General features: G+C 42.6%; 1 long non-coding RNA gene across 3 annotated transcripts in view; it reads left to right on the top strand.

Moving 5' to 3' along the window:
• The window catches only part of LOC117363991, a 39,532-nt gene extending 26,842 nt beyond the window's left edge, over positions 1 to 12,690 (top strand). The window contains exon 3 of one of the 3 annotated variants that reach the window (XR_004540165.1): positions 12,405 to 12,690. This is a non-coding gene — a long non-coding RNA (uncharacterized LOC117363991). Of the gene's footprint in view, positions 1 to 5,049; positions 5,580 to 12,404 lie in introns of those variants that run through there. The other 2 variants (XR_004540167.1, XR_004540166.1) reach the window with 2 other exon arrangements.
• The last annotated feature ends 4,276 nt before the right edge of the window (positions 12,691 to 16,966 follow it).

Raw genomic sequence — 16,966 nt, 5'->3', positions numbered from 1 at the left:
GTGAATCACACCTACATAGTTTCAAGTTTATTAGCATTTGATGAATCGCTTATATAAAATTTCTAAGCGATGTACAGTTTAAAAGCCACCAGGTGGTGGTCTCACATACAATCTGAATGGGTTAATCGTAAGACAAACAATATAAATCAATTGGCATTATAACAATTGAAATAGAATCAAACATGAATGAGTAGGAAAGGAGGGAAAAGTTACAATATCATTATCTGTTGAAGTTTACATAAAAGGGAAAACACAATAAGGAAGGAAGGGGATTGGTGAGTTTAATGGTCACAACAAAGTATAAAAAATTAGGGTGTGCCATGTTACGTATCAAATGCGTCTTGAAATAGAAAGGTTTTTAAAATTTTCTTAAAAGATAAGAGATCTTTTTCATTTCTAATATAGTTTGGTAGGGAATTCCATAATGTAGGGGCCACAACGGAAAATATATCATTTCTTCTTGTGCCGATAATTTTCAAGGAGGGAATTGATAATAAATTTGAGGAGGATGATCGTAGAGAACGTGAGGCATTATATGGAATAATCATTTTTGACATAAATTGTGGTTCATTGAAGATTAGTGTTTTATATATACATAGGTGCTTTAGGCCACCTAACACCACTTCTGGCGTTGGCTATGCCTACTTTGGCGTTCAGCGGTCTAAAGTGCCTATGTAGGTGCAATTCTGGCATCTTTTATTTAGGTGCCGGTAGGTGCTTCAACCTCACTATTTTTTTGCTGTTTCTAATGGCATTCTTCAATTAATTTAGGCACTGGTAGGGCGTCAGTTTTAGAATTTTCTCCTAAATGTTTCAAAGACAAAAATAATGTTGGTGTGTAGGGATTTTGACATTGAATCTACTGCTTTAATTGACATCTTAAATACCTCAATGCAACTTATAAGCACATAAGCATTGCCTCTGCCAGGTCAGACCAGGGGTTCATCGTGCCCAGCAGTCCGCTCCCACGGCGGCCCCCCAGGTCCGTGGCTTGTAATTGGTTCCTACCTAAATTATTCATCCCCTATTCATTTAGTACCCGTACCTATACCCTTCAATCCCCTTCTCCTTCAGGAAGTCATCCAATCCTTTTTTGAAGCCCAATATTGTACTCTGCCCTATCACCTCCTCTTGGAGCGCATTCCAGGTGTCCACCACTCTCTGAGTGAAGAAGAACTTCATAGCGTTCGTCTTGAATCTGTCTCTTTTCAATTTTTCTTAATGCCCTCTTGTTTTTGTTGGCCCGGTTAGCCTGAAGAATCTATTCCTCTCCACCTTCTCTATGCCTTTCATGATTTTATAAGTCTATCATGTCCCCTCTAAGTCTCCGCTTCTCCAGGGTAAAGAGCCCCAGCTTCTCCAACCTTTCAGCATACGAAAGGTTTTCCATGCCCTTTATCATCCTTGTTGCTTTTCTTTGGACCTTCTTGAGTATCGCCATATCCTTCTTAAGGTACGGTGACCAATACTGGACACAGTACTCCAGATGTGGGCGAACCATCGCTCAATACAATGGTAGAATAATCTCCTTCGTTCTGGTAGCGATACCCTTTTTGATTATGCCCAACATTCTGTTCGCTTTCTTTGAGGCTGCTGCACATTGCGCTGCTGGCTTCATTGATCTATCCACCAATACCCCCAAGCCTTTTTCTAGGCTGCCTTCCCCCAGTATTCTCCCTCCCATAGTATAGCTGTACATTGGGTTCCCCTTCCCCACATGCAAGACCTTACATTTTTCTACATTGAACATCGTCTGCCATCTCTTTGCCCACTCACTCAGTCTGTTCAGGTCTCCTTGTAATTCTTTGCAATCCTCAACAGTTCTGACTCTACTGGAGAGTTTTGTGACATCTGCAAATTTTATAACTTCGCATTTTGTCCCTGTTTCCAGGTCATTTATGAATATATTGAACAGCAGTGGTCCCAACACTGACCCCTGTGGGACCCCACTTGTGACCCTTTTCCAGTCCGAGTAGTGTCCCTTTACTCCTACCCTCTGTTTCCTATCCGCCAGCCAATTTCTGATCCATCTATGCACGTCCCCTACCACCCCATGGCTCCACAGTTTCCTCATTAGGCGCTCGTGGGGGTACCTTGTCGAAGGCTTTTTGGAAATCGAGATAAAAGATGTCTATGGGGTCACCCTTGTCCAATTACTCACTTATCCCCTCAAAGAATTGCAGTAGGTTAGTTTGGCACGATCTTCCTTTGCAGAAACCATGCTGGCTTGTTCTCATCAGATTATTATTTTCTAAATGCTCATTGATACTTTCCTTGATCAAGGATTCAGCTATCTTTCCCGGAACTGAAGTTAAGCTTACCAGTTTATAGTTTCCTGGATTGCCCCTCGATCCCTTTTTGAAGATAGGTGTAACATTCGCTATCCTCCAGTCCTCTGGGATTACCCCTCTTTTCAAGGTTAGGTTGCAAATCTGCTGCAGTAACGCCGCTGTTTCGTCTCAGCTCTTTCAGTGTTCTTGGGTGGATTCTGTCCGGGCCCGGAGATTTGTCAGCTTTTAGTCTATCTATCTGCTTGAGTACATCTTCGAGGCTTATCTCCATGCATGATAGTTTTCCCTCTTGAACTCCCCTGAAGATTTTTTTCCGGTTCCGGCACATTGGATATGTCTTCTCTTGTAAAGACGAACGAGAAGAACATATTTAATCTGTCAGCCACCTCTTTTTCCTCCTTCACCACTCCCTTCCTGTTGCCCTCATCCAGAGGTCCCACCTCTTCTCTCGCCGGCTACTTTCCTTTCACATATCGGAAGAATGGTTTAAAATTTCGTGCTTCTTTAGCTAGTCTCTCCTCGTATTCTTTCTTTGCTATTCTGTGACACTCTTTTTGTTGCTTCCTGTGCTCTTTCCAGTTTTGTTCAGTTTGATCCTTTTTCCACATCCTAAAAGACCTTTTCTTGTCACCTATCACTTTCTTTACTTCTGTTGTTATCCATGCTGGGTCTTTTGCCTGGTTCTTTTTGCATCCTTTTCTAAATCTGGGTATATACAGGTTTTGCGCCTCGTTTACCGTGTCTTTGAATAAGGACCAGGCTTGCTCCACAATCTGCGCTTTCTTGGAGCTGTTTTTGAGGTTTTTATCTCACCATTTGTCTCATGGCGTCATAGTTCCCTTTCTTAAAGTTAAACGTTGTTGCAATGGTTCTCTTTCCCTTTGATAACCCTACTTCCACTTTGAATAGGATCATGTTGTGGTCACTGTTGCCTAAAGGTCCCACTACTTCCACTCCCTTTGCGGGTCCTTTCAGCCCGTTGAGGATTAGATCCAGAATCGCTGACCCTCTCGTTGGTTCCTTGACAAGTTGTTCCATGAAGCAGTCTCGTACAGCCTCCAGGAACTCCGTTTCCTTTGTGCATTTTGAAATTCCAAGACTCCAGTCTATACCGGGATAGTTGAAGTCTCCAATAACTATGGTGCTAGTGTTCTTGCATTCCCGCTTCAATTCGGCTTCCATTACTGTATCATTTGCTTCAGATTGCCCAGGTGGACGGTAGTACCGTCCCATCTTTATCTCGGTTCCATTCCTTCCTTAACCCATAGGGATTCCAGTTGGTCATTTGTTGCTGCCGTGTCCACACTGGTTGATTTAATGGTGTCTTTGATGTATAGTGCGAATCCTCCTCCTTTCTGATGTGTCCTGTCTCTTCGGTAGAGCTTGTACCCTGGCAGAACTATGTCCCAATTGTTTTCCTCATTCCACCATGTTTCTGTGATCCCTATGATGTCTAGCCTCTCATTTTTGGCCATGACTTCTAATTTCCCCATTTTGTTTTTTAGGCTCTTTGCATTAGTATACATGCAGTTCAAGTTCTGGCATTTACTCTTCCTTGTTATTTTCTTTTGTGCTTCGTTTTTCTTTCCGTCCCCTTCCTGACTTGCTGACTCCTGATTTTTGTCTCTTTTGTCTTCCGCTTGTGACATATTCCTATTGACCCCCTCTTGTTCCTTCCCTTCCTCCTGTTCTTGTTCTTTCCCTTCATCCTGTTCTATGTTGACTTCCCTTGTAGTACGCTCCTCTTATCCTCCTCTCGCTTTGTCCGGCTTCCTTGTTCTTTCAGCTCCTGTTGTTTGCCATTTGCGTCTTCCCAGCCTTTTTCCCACTCAGTATCTTCTTGGGATACTGTCTTCTGAAACGTCGACACCAGATCGACTGTCGGCTTTCCCCTTCTACTTAGTTTAAAGCTTGCTCAATTGCTCTTCTGACGTTATTTGCTAGTTGTCTAGTCCCCACCGTGCTCAGGTGTAGTCCATCTCTCTTGAAGAGCTTGTTCTTGTCCCAGAATGTTGTCCAGTTCCTCACAAAGAAAAAACCCTCTTCCTCACACCATCTCCTCATCCACACATTTATTGATTGTAGTTCCGTCTGCCTCCTTGCTTCTGCCCTTGGTACTGGCAGGATCTCTGAGAAGGCTATCCTCTGGGTCCTCATCTTCAGTTTCCTTCCTAAGATCTTGAACTGTTCAGTAAGTGTATTTTGATTGTAGTCTCTCCTGGTGACATTGTTGTTCCCGACGTGGACTATCACTGCTATCTCTTCCGTCTCAACTCCCTCCAGGATTCTTTTAATTTTGTCGACGATGTCCTTTGTTCTTGCTCCTGGGAGACAGGTCACTAGAGCGATCCTCTCTCCCTCCCGCTATGTGACTGTCTACCTGCCTTAGGATTGAGTCTCCCACCAGGATTGCAGATTTCCCCTTTTTCACTCTCTACTGAGGTGCATTATTTAGGGGGAATATTAGATTCTCAGTTATCTCTCCAAAAGCATTTACAGTATGTTATTAGGGAGATGTATTTTAAATTATGAATGTTGGTCAAACTTCAGTTGTATTTGTCTAGGAATAATTTTAAACAAATTTTTCAGTCTGTTGTATCAGGAGGTATGGATTATTGTAATATTGTGTTTTGGGGATTATCATGATCGAATATGCGTGCTATACAAGTAGTACAAAATTCAATAATACGAGGTACGTGTCCTATGTGGGATTGGTAAATTTGATCATGTGTCTACACATTTTGTTTCCCTGTATTAGTTGACTATAGAATATCGAGTGACATATAAACTGTTACTGATGATCTACTTGAGCTTGCATAAACAATCGCCACAATATTTACAGGTTTGCTTGAAACTCTAAGTACCATTGAGACCTTTACATTCAGCAGCATAATCAGGATTGGTTGTACCAATACAACAGCAACTCCATTTGGACAGTGTAACGAAAAGCACATTTTCATGTGCCAGGACCCTACCGAATGGAACAAGCTTCCAGTGTATCTCCAACAGTCCAGTGATTTGTGTCAGTTTAAGAAACTTTTAAAACCTTATCTATTTTGCCAGATAAAATATGTGCATTGAGGTACTTGTCAGAAAGATTGGATTTGATTATCTTCTCAGGAAATTCTAAAGAAATGTAATGATGTTTAATTGTGTTGTATGTGGTATTATGAATGTTAAGTTATTGTTTTAATTATGAATGTACTGTTGTAATCCGCTTTGTATAAAGGTGAACTATAAGTAATAAACTATATATAGGAGTTGCCTGAACAATTTTGCAATTATGCAGCCCCTATTCCATGTCCTTATTCACTGGGGGAATAAAGGGAAATTCTTTGTGTCTGATCTGAGTGTTGTTCAACTCACTGGATATTAGGGGGGGAGAGGTCTAGGAGGGGAGAAACATCTGCTTTAGTGTTCTTAGTTAGTTAGATTTTAGACTAGTGAAGGGAAATTTTAGAAGAGGGCAGTTTATATGGAAGAATGCCTTCACCCCAGCAGTAGTACTGCAGCAATACCACTAGGAGTCATCAGCACCAAGTGGCGTAGCCTTGGAGCAGGACTGGAAGGGACTGCTCCCATCTTAGGCTACCAGACTACCAGGAAGACCTATGGTAAGTCCCAGGGGAGGTTGGGATGGGGGTGGGGTTGCCAGATTTTCCAATCAGAAAATCCGGACCCCCTAGATCTGCCCCCAGCCTTCCCAGTTCTACCCATCTCCGCCCTGTAACTACTTAAGCCCGCCCCCTAGCCCCACCCCCCACTGACTGCTCTTGTCGAGCAGGGAGGAAATCTGCACATGCGCAGATTTCCTTCTTGTCTGATGCGATTTGAGGAGGCTTTTCAAAACCTGGACAAAGTGCCAGGTTTTGAAAAGCTGTCTGGACCCCCAGACATATCCTCCAAAGGAGGGTATATCTGGGAAAATCCAAATGTCTGGTAACCCTAGGTGGGGGGGGGGGGGCATATGTGTAAGAGTATCTGAAGTGGTTTATTTTAGAACAAAGAGAGGATCAAAGAGAAGGATACATGCTCTGTATTAGCTTGGCAGGAACAATGCTGTATTTTCAAATTACATGCCTTACAGCCTCAAGGACTCTGTGAAGAAATAGGTTTTATGTACAATGATTAACATTTTTTATAAAAAAAATTGTTCACATTTTTTAATCTATTATTTAATGACTCTTCACTCAAATCAAATAATGCCAAGAAATGACTAAAGGGTATACTTATTTTTTTATGAAGTTATATTTGACTTTGCAATTTACAAGCAAAGTATTATTTTATGGAGACATTCTTATAAACATAGTAAAGGATTATTATGATTTTTGACCTCAGTTTGTTTCTGTTGAGCAAAATCTCATAAATATGGCCCGATGGAGCAGTAGTTATCTCCACATAAAAGTTTTCTGTTCCCTCAAACAGTGTGTAAGTAGCCAGCCCCTGAAGCAGTCGACTAGCAATGAAACTTGAATCGGGAGGAGGGGCACAGTTGGCCTAAAGTTTGAAGATGAGCAGCAGGACCATTTGAGTGATAAACTTTTTCAATTGCACTTACAAAAGTATAAAAAATTGGCACAGAAAACACAGGACTGGTGATTAGAGAGTGCAAGACAGCAGATCGCAGTAGTATTCTCCCTTTTTTTTTATCATACAAATATTTATTTATTTTGTATGATAAATATGAATTTATGATAAATATGTATTTATTAAATGTATATATAGCATTTAAAAAAATTGGTGCTAGCTAGCACGATTCTCCAAGGTGCTTATACCTTTATACAGAATCATGCTTAGTAGCTGTGTGTGACGCATAAAATATGTGCAGACATCTGTTAGAATGCAATATCGACAGATTTGTTTTAGTTTTTTTATTATACCACACGTGTTCTCAGCTCTCTAGATATGTAACCAAGTAAGCAAGACCCTTGATGCAGGCCAGAGGGCCGAAACATGTACGTGTTTTAAGTTAATAAAGACAGTGTTCTTCCTAGGGCCTTTAAGCCGGGCGCTCCGCCCAGCTAATTTAGATGACCGCCCAGCTGTCATCCAATCGCAAATCCAGCTGCTGCTCAACTTTAAAAAAAAAAAACAAAAAACACTCACCGGCTTGAAGATTCCCACTTTAGTTCGTAGCGAACACATGCTCCGAGGCTGTAAAGTGTGCTTGCCAGCTTCCCTTCTCTTCCCTCCGAAACCGGAAGTTATGTCCGAGGGGGGGGGGGAAGAGAAGAGAAGGGAAGCCGGCATGCACACTTTACAGCCTCGGAGCACGAGTTCGCTACTTAATATCTGATGAGGCCTCAACCATGCTGCCTGAAGATATCCATCTAGAATGTGCTCATAGAGCCTCGCAAGCGCCATGCGCTAACAGGTCGCGCGATATAATAGCCTGTTTTCAAAACTTTAAAGTCAAGGAGACTGTCATGGCTAAAGCTCGTAAAAATTATGACCGGCTTGGCGTTGGTCACTTTAAGGCAGAGAGTCGACTTAAAACCGGTCTTGAAGTACTTGCAAAAAAGGCGATTCGCTATCGCTGGCACCACCCATTTGCACTATTATTTCATCTGAAAGGAACTTTGAAAACAGTGCATTTCATGGAGGATGCGATCCAGATTTTTCTGGACGTGAATTTTGGGGTCCAGGAATCATCGGCGGGTGGTGGCCTTTGAGATTTCCAGCTTGATGGACAGTTTTCAGGACCTTTTTGGCTGTTACTCCTATTCTGGAACTAATTTCAGGGATTTGCTTCTATTTTTCCTGATGTGTGTTTGAGTTGAGATCGTGTGGTGTTTTGTGGTTATTGAGTGTAGCGGAGTGGATGTCTGGATGTTAGTTTTTATTTTTATACCGATAGGTTGCATTTAAGGTTGGTGGGGAGTAGGGATTGGCCACCATGTGGTGGGATATTTCCAGTAAATTGTTGATTGGGAGTGGGTGGGGTGGGGGTGGGGAGCTCAGTATTTTTGTTTTCATTTGGTTCTCAGGGTCTTCAGATATTGAGGAGGGGTTTTGTTGAAGGTCTCTTTTTTTTTTTTAAGTACAGAGGGGGGAGGGTACTAAAAGAAGTGTTAGATTGGGCAGGGGAGTGAGCTTATGGGGCCAGAAACACAGGACAGACAGAGAGATGGTGGGCAGGGTCTGAAGGGAGAGAAGTTGTTCCAAGGGTGTGTGTTGGAAGAGGGAAAGAGATACTTGAAGGGAGAACTGTTTGGAAGAGAAAGGGAGAAATGGTAGACCTGGGGAAAGGAGGCAGGGAGAGAGATGGGGTGGGAGGCAGTTGGGAAGAGACAGGGAGAGAAGATGGATCTGGGGATGGAAGGGAGGTAGTGATAAATTTTAGGCCTGTGTATGGAAGACAGAGAGATGCAGCATCATTCTTTTTTTTCCTTCATTTCATTGTTCAGCATCAAGGGGGGAGGGAAGAAGAAAAGAGAGGGAGCAAAATGTTGGACCATGGGGATAAGGAAGAGAGATGGACCCATGGGAGGGAAGAGAGCTAGGATAAGAAAGGGGATGGAAAGAAAGGGACAGGGAGTTATAGCCTGACCAGTAGAGAGAGGGAAGGGGATTCTGAAAGTGGTGAACCACGTGAATGAGGTCAAAAGAGAGATGATGACAAGATGAGTGAGAGAGAAGTGAGTACATAGTAGAAATGTGGTAATGGGGAGTAGATAGCAGGAAATAAGAGGCTGGGAAAGGAGTGAGATGGGAAATGGAAGAGCTTGGGACAGAGAAGATTGAGAATTGAGAGGTAGCTGAACATTTAAAAAGAAGAAGGGTGAGAAAGAAAGCAAAATTTGAATGGACAAAGGCAAAAAAGAAAAGAAAAAGTTAAAGCTGAAAGGGAAAATCAATATGTTGGAGACAAGCTTAAGGAGGAAATGGAACAAGAGGAGAAAAAATTGAACAGCAGCCACTGGAAAGAGAATTAGTTGAAGATAGACAAAAAGCAAAAATAGAAACTGGGACCAAGATGATGGAAAAACAAAATATCCAGACAAGGTAGAAAAAATTGTTTTATTTTGAATTTATTAACTAGAATATGTTAGCTTTGGGATATGTGCATCACAGTTATTTTTGTAGTCAGTGGGTAGTCATATACAGTTGATTTGGGGGAGGGATTAGAGTCCAAAATTAGTGGATGGGCACCAAAGTTTCTTCCCACCTGAGTGCAATTTACAAATACTTGAGCTATTGGGGATTCCCAAGCCCTGCCACCTGAAGACATCTTCCTCCAGTCTGGCAACCCAAAATCTCCAAGCTTTGCAGCCAATGGCAATATCCTCAAGCTGCCACTGCTTTCATGCATGCAGGAAAACCAAGGTGATGGGAGGGGAGGGCAGGGAGGAGGGAAGGCAGCAGCTCTGCAATATTGTTGCCAGCTGCAGAACTTGGGAAGTTGGAGGGGAGGAGGTGGCCATCAGTTGGTGAGGCTTGGGGATCTCTACTAGCTATAGCAGGGAGATGTTCATTTTGAGGGAGCCTAAGCTCAAAGTGGGAGGCCCAAAAAAGCAGTAATATTTACCCTGACTGAACGATCCTCCACCTGCACCGCTGACAACTGATGTAGCATCCCCGCTCTGAAGAGGTTCACCGTAGCTGTAATAGAAGTGAATGGAAAAATCACGAGCAGGCATCCCTGTTCATTAGAGTCGGGATGCGGAAGCCTGTGGCTGCTCCCACTGTCAGCGGTGCATGTGGAGAATCACTCAGTCAGGGTAAGCGTTATTGCTTTTTTGGGTTCCTCTCCACAGTGTCCCTATAATGAAGGTTTATTATTAGATACGTACATCTTCTATATTAATGATTGCAAATTTGGGACGTGCTCAGCTTCTTTTTTTTTTTTTTTTTTGCTCATCAGCTAGTGTTAGTGTTTGTGCGACCCCAGATTTTTTTCGTCCCATGTGGCCCAGGGAAGCCAACAGGTTGGACACTGCTGCCCTATTCCTTCACCATGAGCAGGGAGAGGTAATTTTCATAGTGTTCCAGGCCAACCCTATTCCCCACTCCTACTCCTTCACCATAAACAGAGAGGGGTAATTTGCATAGCGCCAAATTTGAACCACCAAATTTCCCTGTCCCGCCCCACCTGGCTACTTTTTTGTGCCACCCGGCTGGAAAAAATTTCTGGGGAGAACACTGAAAGAGTTGTAGCACACATTAATTATTTATTTTTAAAATGTCTATACCGTCTAGCCCTAAACTAAACTAAACTTTTAGTTTGTATATTGCATCATCTCCATAAAGATAGAGATCAACACAGTTTACAGGTAATTCAATAAATGAGGGAAGGACATAATAAGAAATTAGAGGTTAAGAGGATAGCTAGCTTTACATTTTAAATAGATAGCTTTACGTTTTGGAGAAAAGCTAGGTTTTCAGATGCTTTCGGAATAATTGGAATGAGCCTAGGTTCCGCAGCGGGGTAGGGAGGTTATTCCAAATCTCAGTGAATTTGAAGAAAAGGGATTTCCCTAATTTATCTGCATATATGACACCTTTTAACGTGGGGAAAAATAGTTTGAGTATGTGGGTGGATCTGGTAGTGTCAGGTCTTGAAGAATTCCATGATAGTGGGATTAGGGGAGGAAGAATGCCATGTAGGATCTTGAAAATTAGGCAGGTACATTTAAAGTGAATCCTAGAAATCACCGGAAGCCAGTGAAGTTTTGACAGAAGCGGGGAAACCTGATCAAATTTGCTTTTTGTGAATATCAACCTAGCCGCAGTTTTCTGGATCTGCTGAAATCTTTGAAGATTTTTCTTGGTTAGGCTTAGATAGATGGAATTATAATAGTCTAGGCTGGAAAGAACGATTGATTGTACAAGGACAGCAAAATGTTGTTGGCGGAAGCAGGATCTCACTTTCCTCAAATGTGAAGACTAAAAAAAATATTTTTTTACCAGAGAGTTGAGATGATCATTAAAGTAAAGTGTAGAGTCAATAATGATGCCCAGAACTTTGCTTGAGAATTTGATCTGCAATGTGGGACCAGAAGATAGTGGAATGAGCGTGGGTAACTGGTCTAATTTTGGGCTAAGCCAGAGTAGTTTTGTTTTGGACTCATTCAGCTTCATTTGTACAGAGAGGGACCAGGATTGGAGTTTCGTTATGTAAGCTGTTATATTTTCGGTGAGCTTTGAATCTATCTCAAGAAGGACAAAGATGTCATCTGCATATGTAAATAGAGTTTCAAAGGGAGATAGATGGAAGAATTTCAAAGAAGACATATAAATGAAGACATATAAAAGAAGAGGGGATAGGGGTGATCCCTGGAGAATACCACATAGTGGTCTCCAAGGAAAAGACATGGTTCCATTCATGTTAACAGTGTAAGAGCGGGATCGTAAAAATTTGGAGAACAAGTCTAAGACTGTGGAATCAATGCCTATCTCAGAAAGTTGGTAAATTAACCTAGTAGCCCTAGGCGGTTTACGTACCTTTTACAGAATCATGCTTAGTGCCTGTGAGCGATGCATCACTTAGGTGTAGGCATTTGCTAAAAGCAGGCGTAAATGCCTGCGCTTAAGTTGTGGCTAAACAAAGAAACAGAACAAACAAGATCCAAACGAGAGGTCATTATTAAAAATACAATCAGGACCACAGGTACTGAAACTGCTCCTTTGGTCCGTCATTGGACTTTATTTAAGCATAAGCTCACTGATATGAGGTGGCGGATCATTGACAAGATTAATGTTGGGTGGGAGGGAGGCAACATAGAGCACAGGCTCACTATTAAAGAATTACGATGGATGTTTTCGTTAAACACCATGAGTCCCCACGGGTTAAATCTCACCAGCGATTGGCTGACTTCAGCGATTTAAAGGTCTGCCCTTTGTTCCGTTGTTTACTTTTTCTGACAGCCTGTTCAGGGTTAGTTTCTTTAGTTTGGTTCAGCTGGTTCTCAGAACGTCACGGGTCACATGTCAGGGGGAGGTTGCTTTAAAAACTCCACTACACGCTGCGGCCATCTTACAGCCTTGGACTTCTATCATGGATTAGCGTTATGCTGTGTTCCGGATAAGTCTGGTATTTATATTAGCATATAGTTATCTTTAAGCATTGTTTTGCGCTGGTTCTTTGAACTAACGGGGTTCTTACTTTTTCAGTGATTCATGTCCCCGACCCTGAGGAAACATCTGAAAAGCGTCGGTGGGGAATGAAACAGACCCGGTGCAAAAAAGATAAGTCACTTTTACATGTATTAGTTTAATAAGTTATTAAAAAGCATTACTATATGAAAAATATATAGCTCACAAAAGTTACAAAAAATTGTTCCGGTGAGGATATGCTACCACACTGCTGATTGGTGTGGCAATCTGAGGAACGTCAGTAACTTTTTAATGTGACTGGTGGAGAAATCTTTATTTGTAGTAAGAGAAGCATGGGGCATTCAGCGCAGCTCCCTGAGCTAAAAACTGCTATCGCGGTGTAGTAAAATGGGAGATGGTATATTTGTCTATTTTTGTATGGTTGTGGCATTGCATAGAGTGAGGTGACATTGCATAGAGTCATCTGCCTTGACCTCTTTGGAAAAAACCACGGAATATAAATGATAATTAACATTTTCTCTTTGTACAGTGTGCTATGTGGGTTTTTAAAAAAAATTTTATTGTTGGTAGATCATTTTGACTTGGTCATTTTAAAAGTAGCTCGCAAGCCCAAAAAGTGTGGGCACCCCTGATTTATACCATTTGTTTTCTAATTAGAGGTCCTCTTGTGTTTATCCCACGCTTTTTTGAATTCCATCACTGTTTTCCTCTCCACCACCTCCCACAGGAGGGCATTCCAGGCATCCACCACCCTCTTCATGAAAAAGAATTTCTTAACATTACTCCTAGGTCTTCCTCCTTGCAACCTCAAGTTATGCCCTATAGTTTTACCATTTTCCCTTGTCTTCACAGGAATGTTGCTGCTGACTGCCGAGGTTGATTGAGGGGAGTTACGGTAGTATTTGGATGTCTTGAGTTAGCGGGGGCTTGGGAATGCCCACCAGTTACACGAAGGGTGTGCTGCTGAGAGTGGAAGGACCCAACTGTGGCTATGCTTGTGCTGTGGAAAAGAGGAGGAGAGTGAATGGTGTTGGGAGACAAGAGAAAGAGCAAGAGGTTGTGAGTTGAGTGAGGGGATTTAATGTGCTCCAAGGTGAGAGTTTAGAAGTGAAATACAGGGAGAGAAGGAATGGTTTGGATAGGGTGGAGGGAGAGCATCTGAAGGGATTTGATGTGATGAATGGTATGAGTGGGGGAACTGAAGTGGTTGTGGGGAAATGGGAAGAGCGTGAATGAGTATAAAGAATCAAAATGGAGAGAGAGAGAGGATCAAAGGGACTATGTTAATATGATGATATTCAATGATTATGGGGACAGACTTAAAGGTCTCAATATGTATACTTTGGAGGAAAGGCGGGAGAGGGGAGATATAGTAGAGACGTTTAAATACCTATATGGCATAAATGTGCATGAGTCGAGTCTCATTTAAAAGGAAGCTCTGGAATGAGAGGGCATAGGATGAAATTAAGAGGTGATAGGCTCAGGAGTAATCTAAGGAAATTTTTTTTTACAGAAAGAGTAATAAATGCGTGGAACAGTCTTCCGGAAGAGGTGGTGGAGACAGAGACTGTGTCTGAATTCAAGAAAGCGTGGGATAGGCACGTGGGATCTCTTAGAGAGAGGAAGAGATAATGGTTACTGTGGATGGGCAGACTGGATGGGCCATTTGGCCTTTTATCTACAATCATGTTTCTATATTACAGTAAGTGCATCATAAATTTAAAGGACAATTCAAATGGTTTCAAACTTCAGCAAATATGGTATGAAGGCTGCCTGTAGAAGGGAACATAACACACATGTACAAAGAAAAACATTGCTAAGATGTCTTCATTTCTGGGCACCAACCTGTTTCCCGCTGATTGAAGTTAGCACTTGAGTCTGTGGACAGGTTAAAAGGTTAAAACAGCATTAGGGTTACCTTCTGCTATTTTCTATCTGTTCACGTGTGCTTTGTCGGTCCATGCAATTCCCTGCACCTGCTCCAGCAAAAGAGTGATCTTGACCTGTTGTTCTAAGCACTGAGACGTATTTTGTGGGTGGTCTCTTTATGCCATATTCTACCTAGTTGTCCACTACTCCCTTTTCTGACACCAAACAGCCTACAACTACTATTTGCTTTCTGCAGGTCAGCTGCTGATTTTATTGTGGCATAGACTAGATAATGCATAATAATTGCTGAATGGTCTCCTATGTGTTCTGTGACCAGCAGTGGTTTAATAGACTACATTGAGCTTAAATAGCTGGATGCAGTTCTTAATTTGTTAGCAAAGAGGAGGTGGAACTGTAGAGCAAGGGAAATGCCAGGAGCAACTGGAGGTGAGAGTCTGAATTGGTGAGTAAAATGATGTTCAAACTCCACTCCCAGATTTTACCCCCTACCTTTTTCATTTTTGCAGGCTGCCTGGAAGGAAAGGACTAAGCAGAACGTTCCTGTTGCTATGAAGCAGGTTTGTCAAGTCCCTGTGCTGTGCGGCAGCAGGAAAGACCTTCATAAAAGGTCATTTCCTGCACATCCTAATCCCACGGCAGCAGGAAATGACCTATTAAGAAAACTTTTCCTGCTGCCACAGGACAGGGAAGCAACTCCTTTTCCCTCTGGATGCCAATCCGCTGTGCTAGGTGGGGCAGTGGGTGGGGGTGGGGCATTTGGTGGGGCAGGGCGGGCTGGGGACTGACCCTGAATCTCCCAGTGAATGGGTCAGCCCCCTTGGCAGCTCTGATGCAGTCTGAAAAGAGGTGGTGAAACTGTGTTCCAGGCATTCCCCCTCCCCCCCAAATTAAACCCTGGATGTGCTACAAATTGGGTTTACTTCCACAGAAACAAAAGAACTGTAAGTTCTGACACTAGAAAATGTTCCAAGAAGATGATAAAGGGGATGAAACTCCTCTCGTATGAGGAAAGACTAAAGAGGTTAGGGCTCTTCAGCTTGGAAAAGAGAAGGCTGAGGGGAGATATGATCAAAGTCTACAAAATCCTGAGTGGTGTAGAATGGGTACAAGTGGATCGATTTTGTACTGCATCAGGATTTACAAAGACTAGGGGGACACTCGATCAAGTTACAGAGTAACACTTTTAAAAACCAATAGGAGGAAATATTTTTTTCACTCAGAGAATAGTTACGCTGTGGAATGCATTGCCAGAGGATAGGGTAAGAGCGGTTAATGTAGCTGGTTTTAAAAAAGGTTTGGACAAATTCCTGGAGGAAAAGTGCATAAACTGCTGTTGAGACAGACATGGGAGAAGCCACTGCATGCCTTGGATCGGTGGCATGGAATGCTGCTACTATTTGTTTTTTTTTGTCAGGTACTTGTAACCTGGATTGGCCTCCATGAAGACAGGATACTGGCTAGGTGGACCATTAGTCTGATCCAGTAAGGCTATTCTCATGTTCAAATGGTGTTTAATGTGAGCAAGTGCAAAGTGATGCATATGGGAAAGAGGAACCCAAACTATAGCTATGTGATGCAAGGTAGCAAATTAGGAGTCACCTTCCAGGAAAAGGATGTAGGTGTCATCGGTGAGGATACATTAAAACCCTCAGCTCAGGATCCAAGATGGCGACTGGCTGGACGCGCTGAGACGCCGCTCTGAAGATTTTTCTTAAACAATTTTCAATTATTTGCAAGTGGCTCTTTTACTCACCCGATGCCTAAACGGAGGGGCCGTAGCACCGCTGGTGCCTCGCGGCCCACGGCCACCCCCGCGGCTGGAGACATCGGGGAACTCATCAGGCGGATGCAGGGTATTTTTTCGGCGTCGGAGGGAGGCCTGCAGAGGAGTAGCGGCGTCAGTGAGGCCGTGGAGATTCCTCCGGGATTGGAGACATCGTTGAGCCCCGACGTTAGGGCGCCGCCCCCGCAACCTCAGCTAAGCAGCTCTCCAAGGGGTAAGGAAACCCCGGAGGTCGGGGTCTTGTCTTCCCCTGAGGCAAGTAGTCCATCACAGAGCCTGCTGACAGGAGCTCCTATGGATATGAGCTCCTTTGAAGAAGCTGAGGGGGAATCATCTGAGAGGCGAGTTAACCTTCAGGGACAGCGTAAACTTATTCAACTGGACGGTGAGCACTATGACATTTCTTTACCTGTATTTTCTTTGGAAAAACCCTCAGAAGTAACTCTGGACTCACTATGGGATCTTATGGCCGGACTAGTGAAGACCATAAGTCCCAAACTTCAGTTAATTGAGGGGAAATTATCTCAACATTCTACTGAACTTAAAGATTTGAAAAAGGATATGACTGCCTCTAATTTCTCGGTTCAAAAGCTTGAACAGGACATTAAATCATCCAAACAATTACAGGAAGCTTTAATGAAAGACAATATCAATCTTAGAAGAAAAATGGAGAACTTAGAAAATAACTCTAGATACAATAACTTAAGAATCATTAATTTTCCTAAGCTTCCACTGACACCTCCTAGAGAAATGTTTAAAAGATATTTTCTTGAAGTTTTGGGGGCCTCAGAAGATTCATTACCTCCTTTATCACGAGTCTATTATTTACCTAATAAGACTAAATTACCAAAAAAGCCGTCGGATCAAGGACTATTGGATGTATGAGTTATTGGAAAAATCAGATAAAGAGGTTGTAGAACCGAGTACTTTGATTATAACAGTAGCT

Source organism: Geotrypetes seraphini, chromosome 7 (assembly GCF_902459505.1).
Source record: "Geotrypetes seraphini chromosome 7, aGeoSer1.1, whole genome shotgun sequence".
In the NCBI taxonomy this organism is placed as follows: domain Eukaryota; kingdom Metazoa; phylum Chordata; class Amphibia; order Gymnophiona; family Dermophiidae; genus Geotrypetes; species Geotrypetes seraphini.
This window is presented reverse-complemented; position numbering and strand designations above follow the sequence as displayed.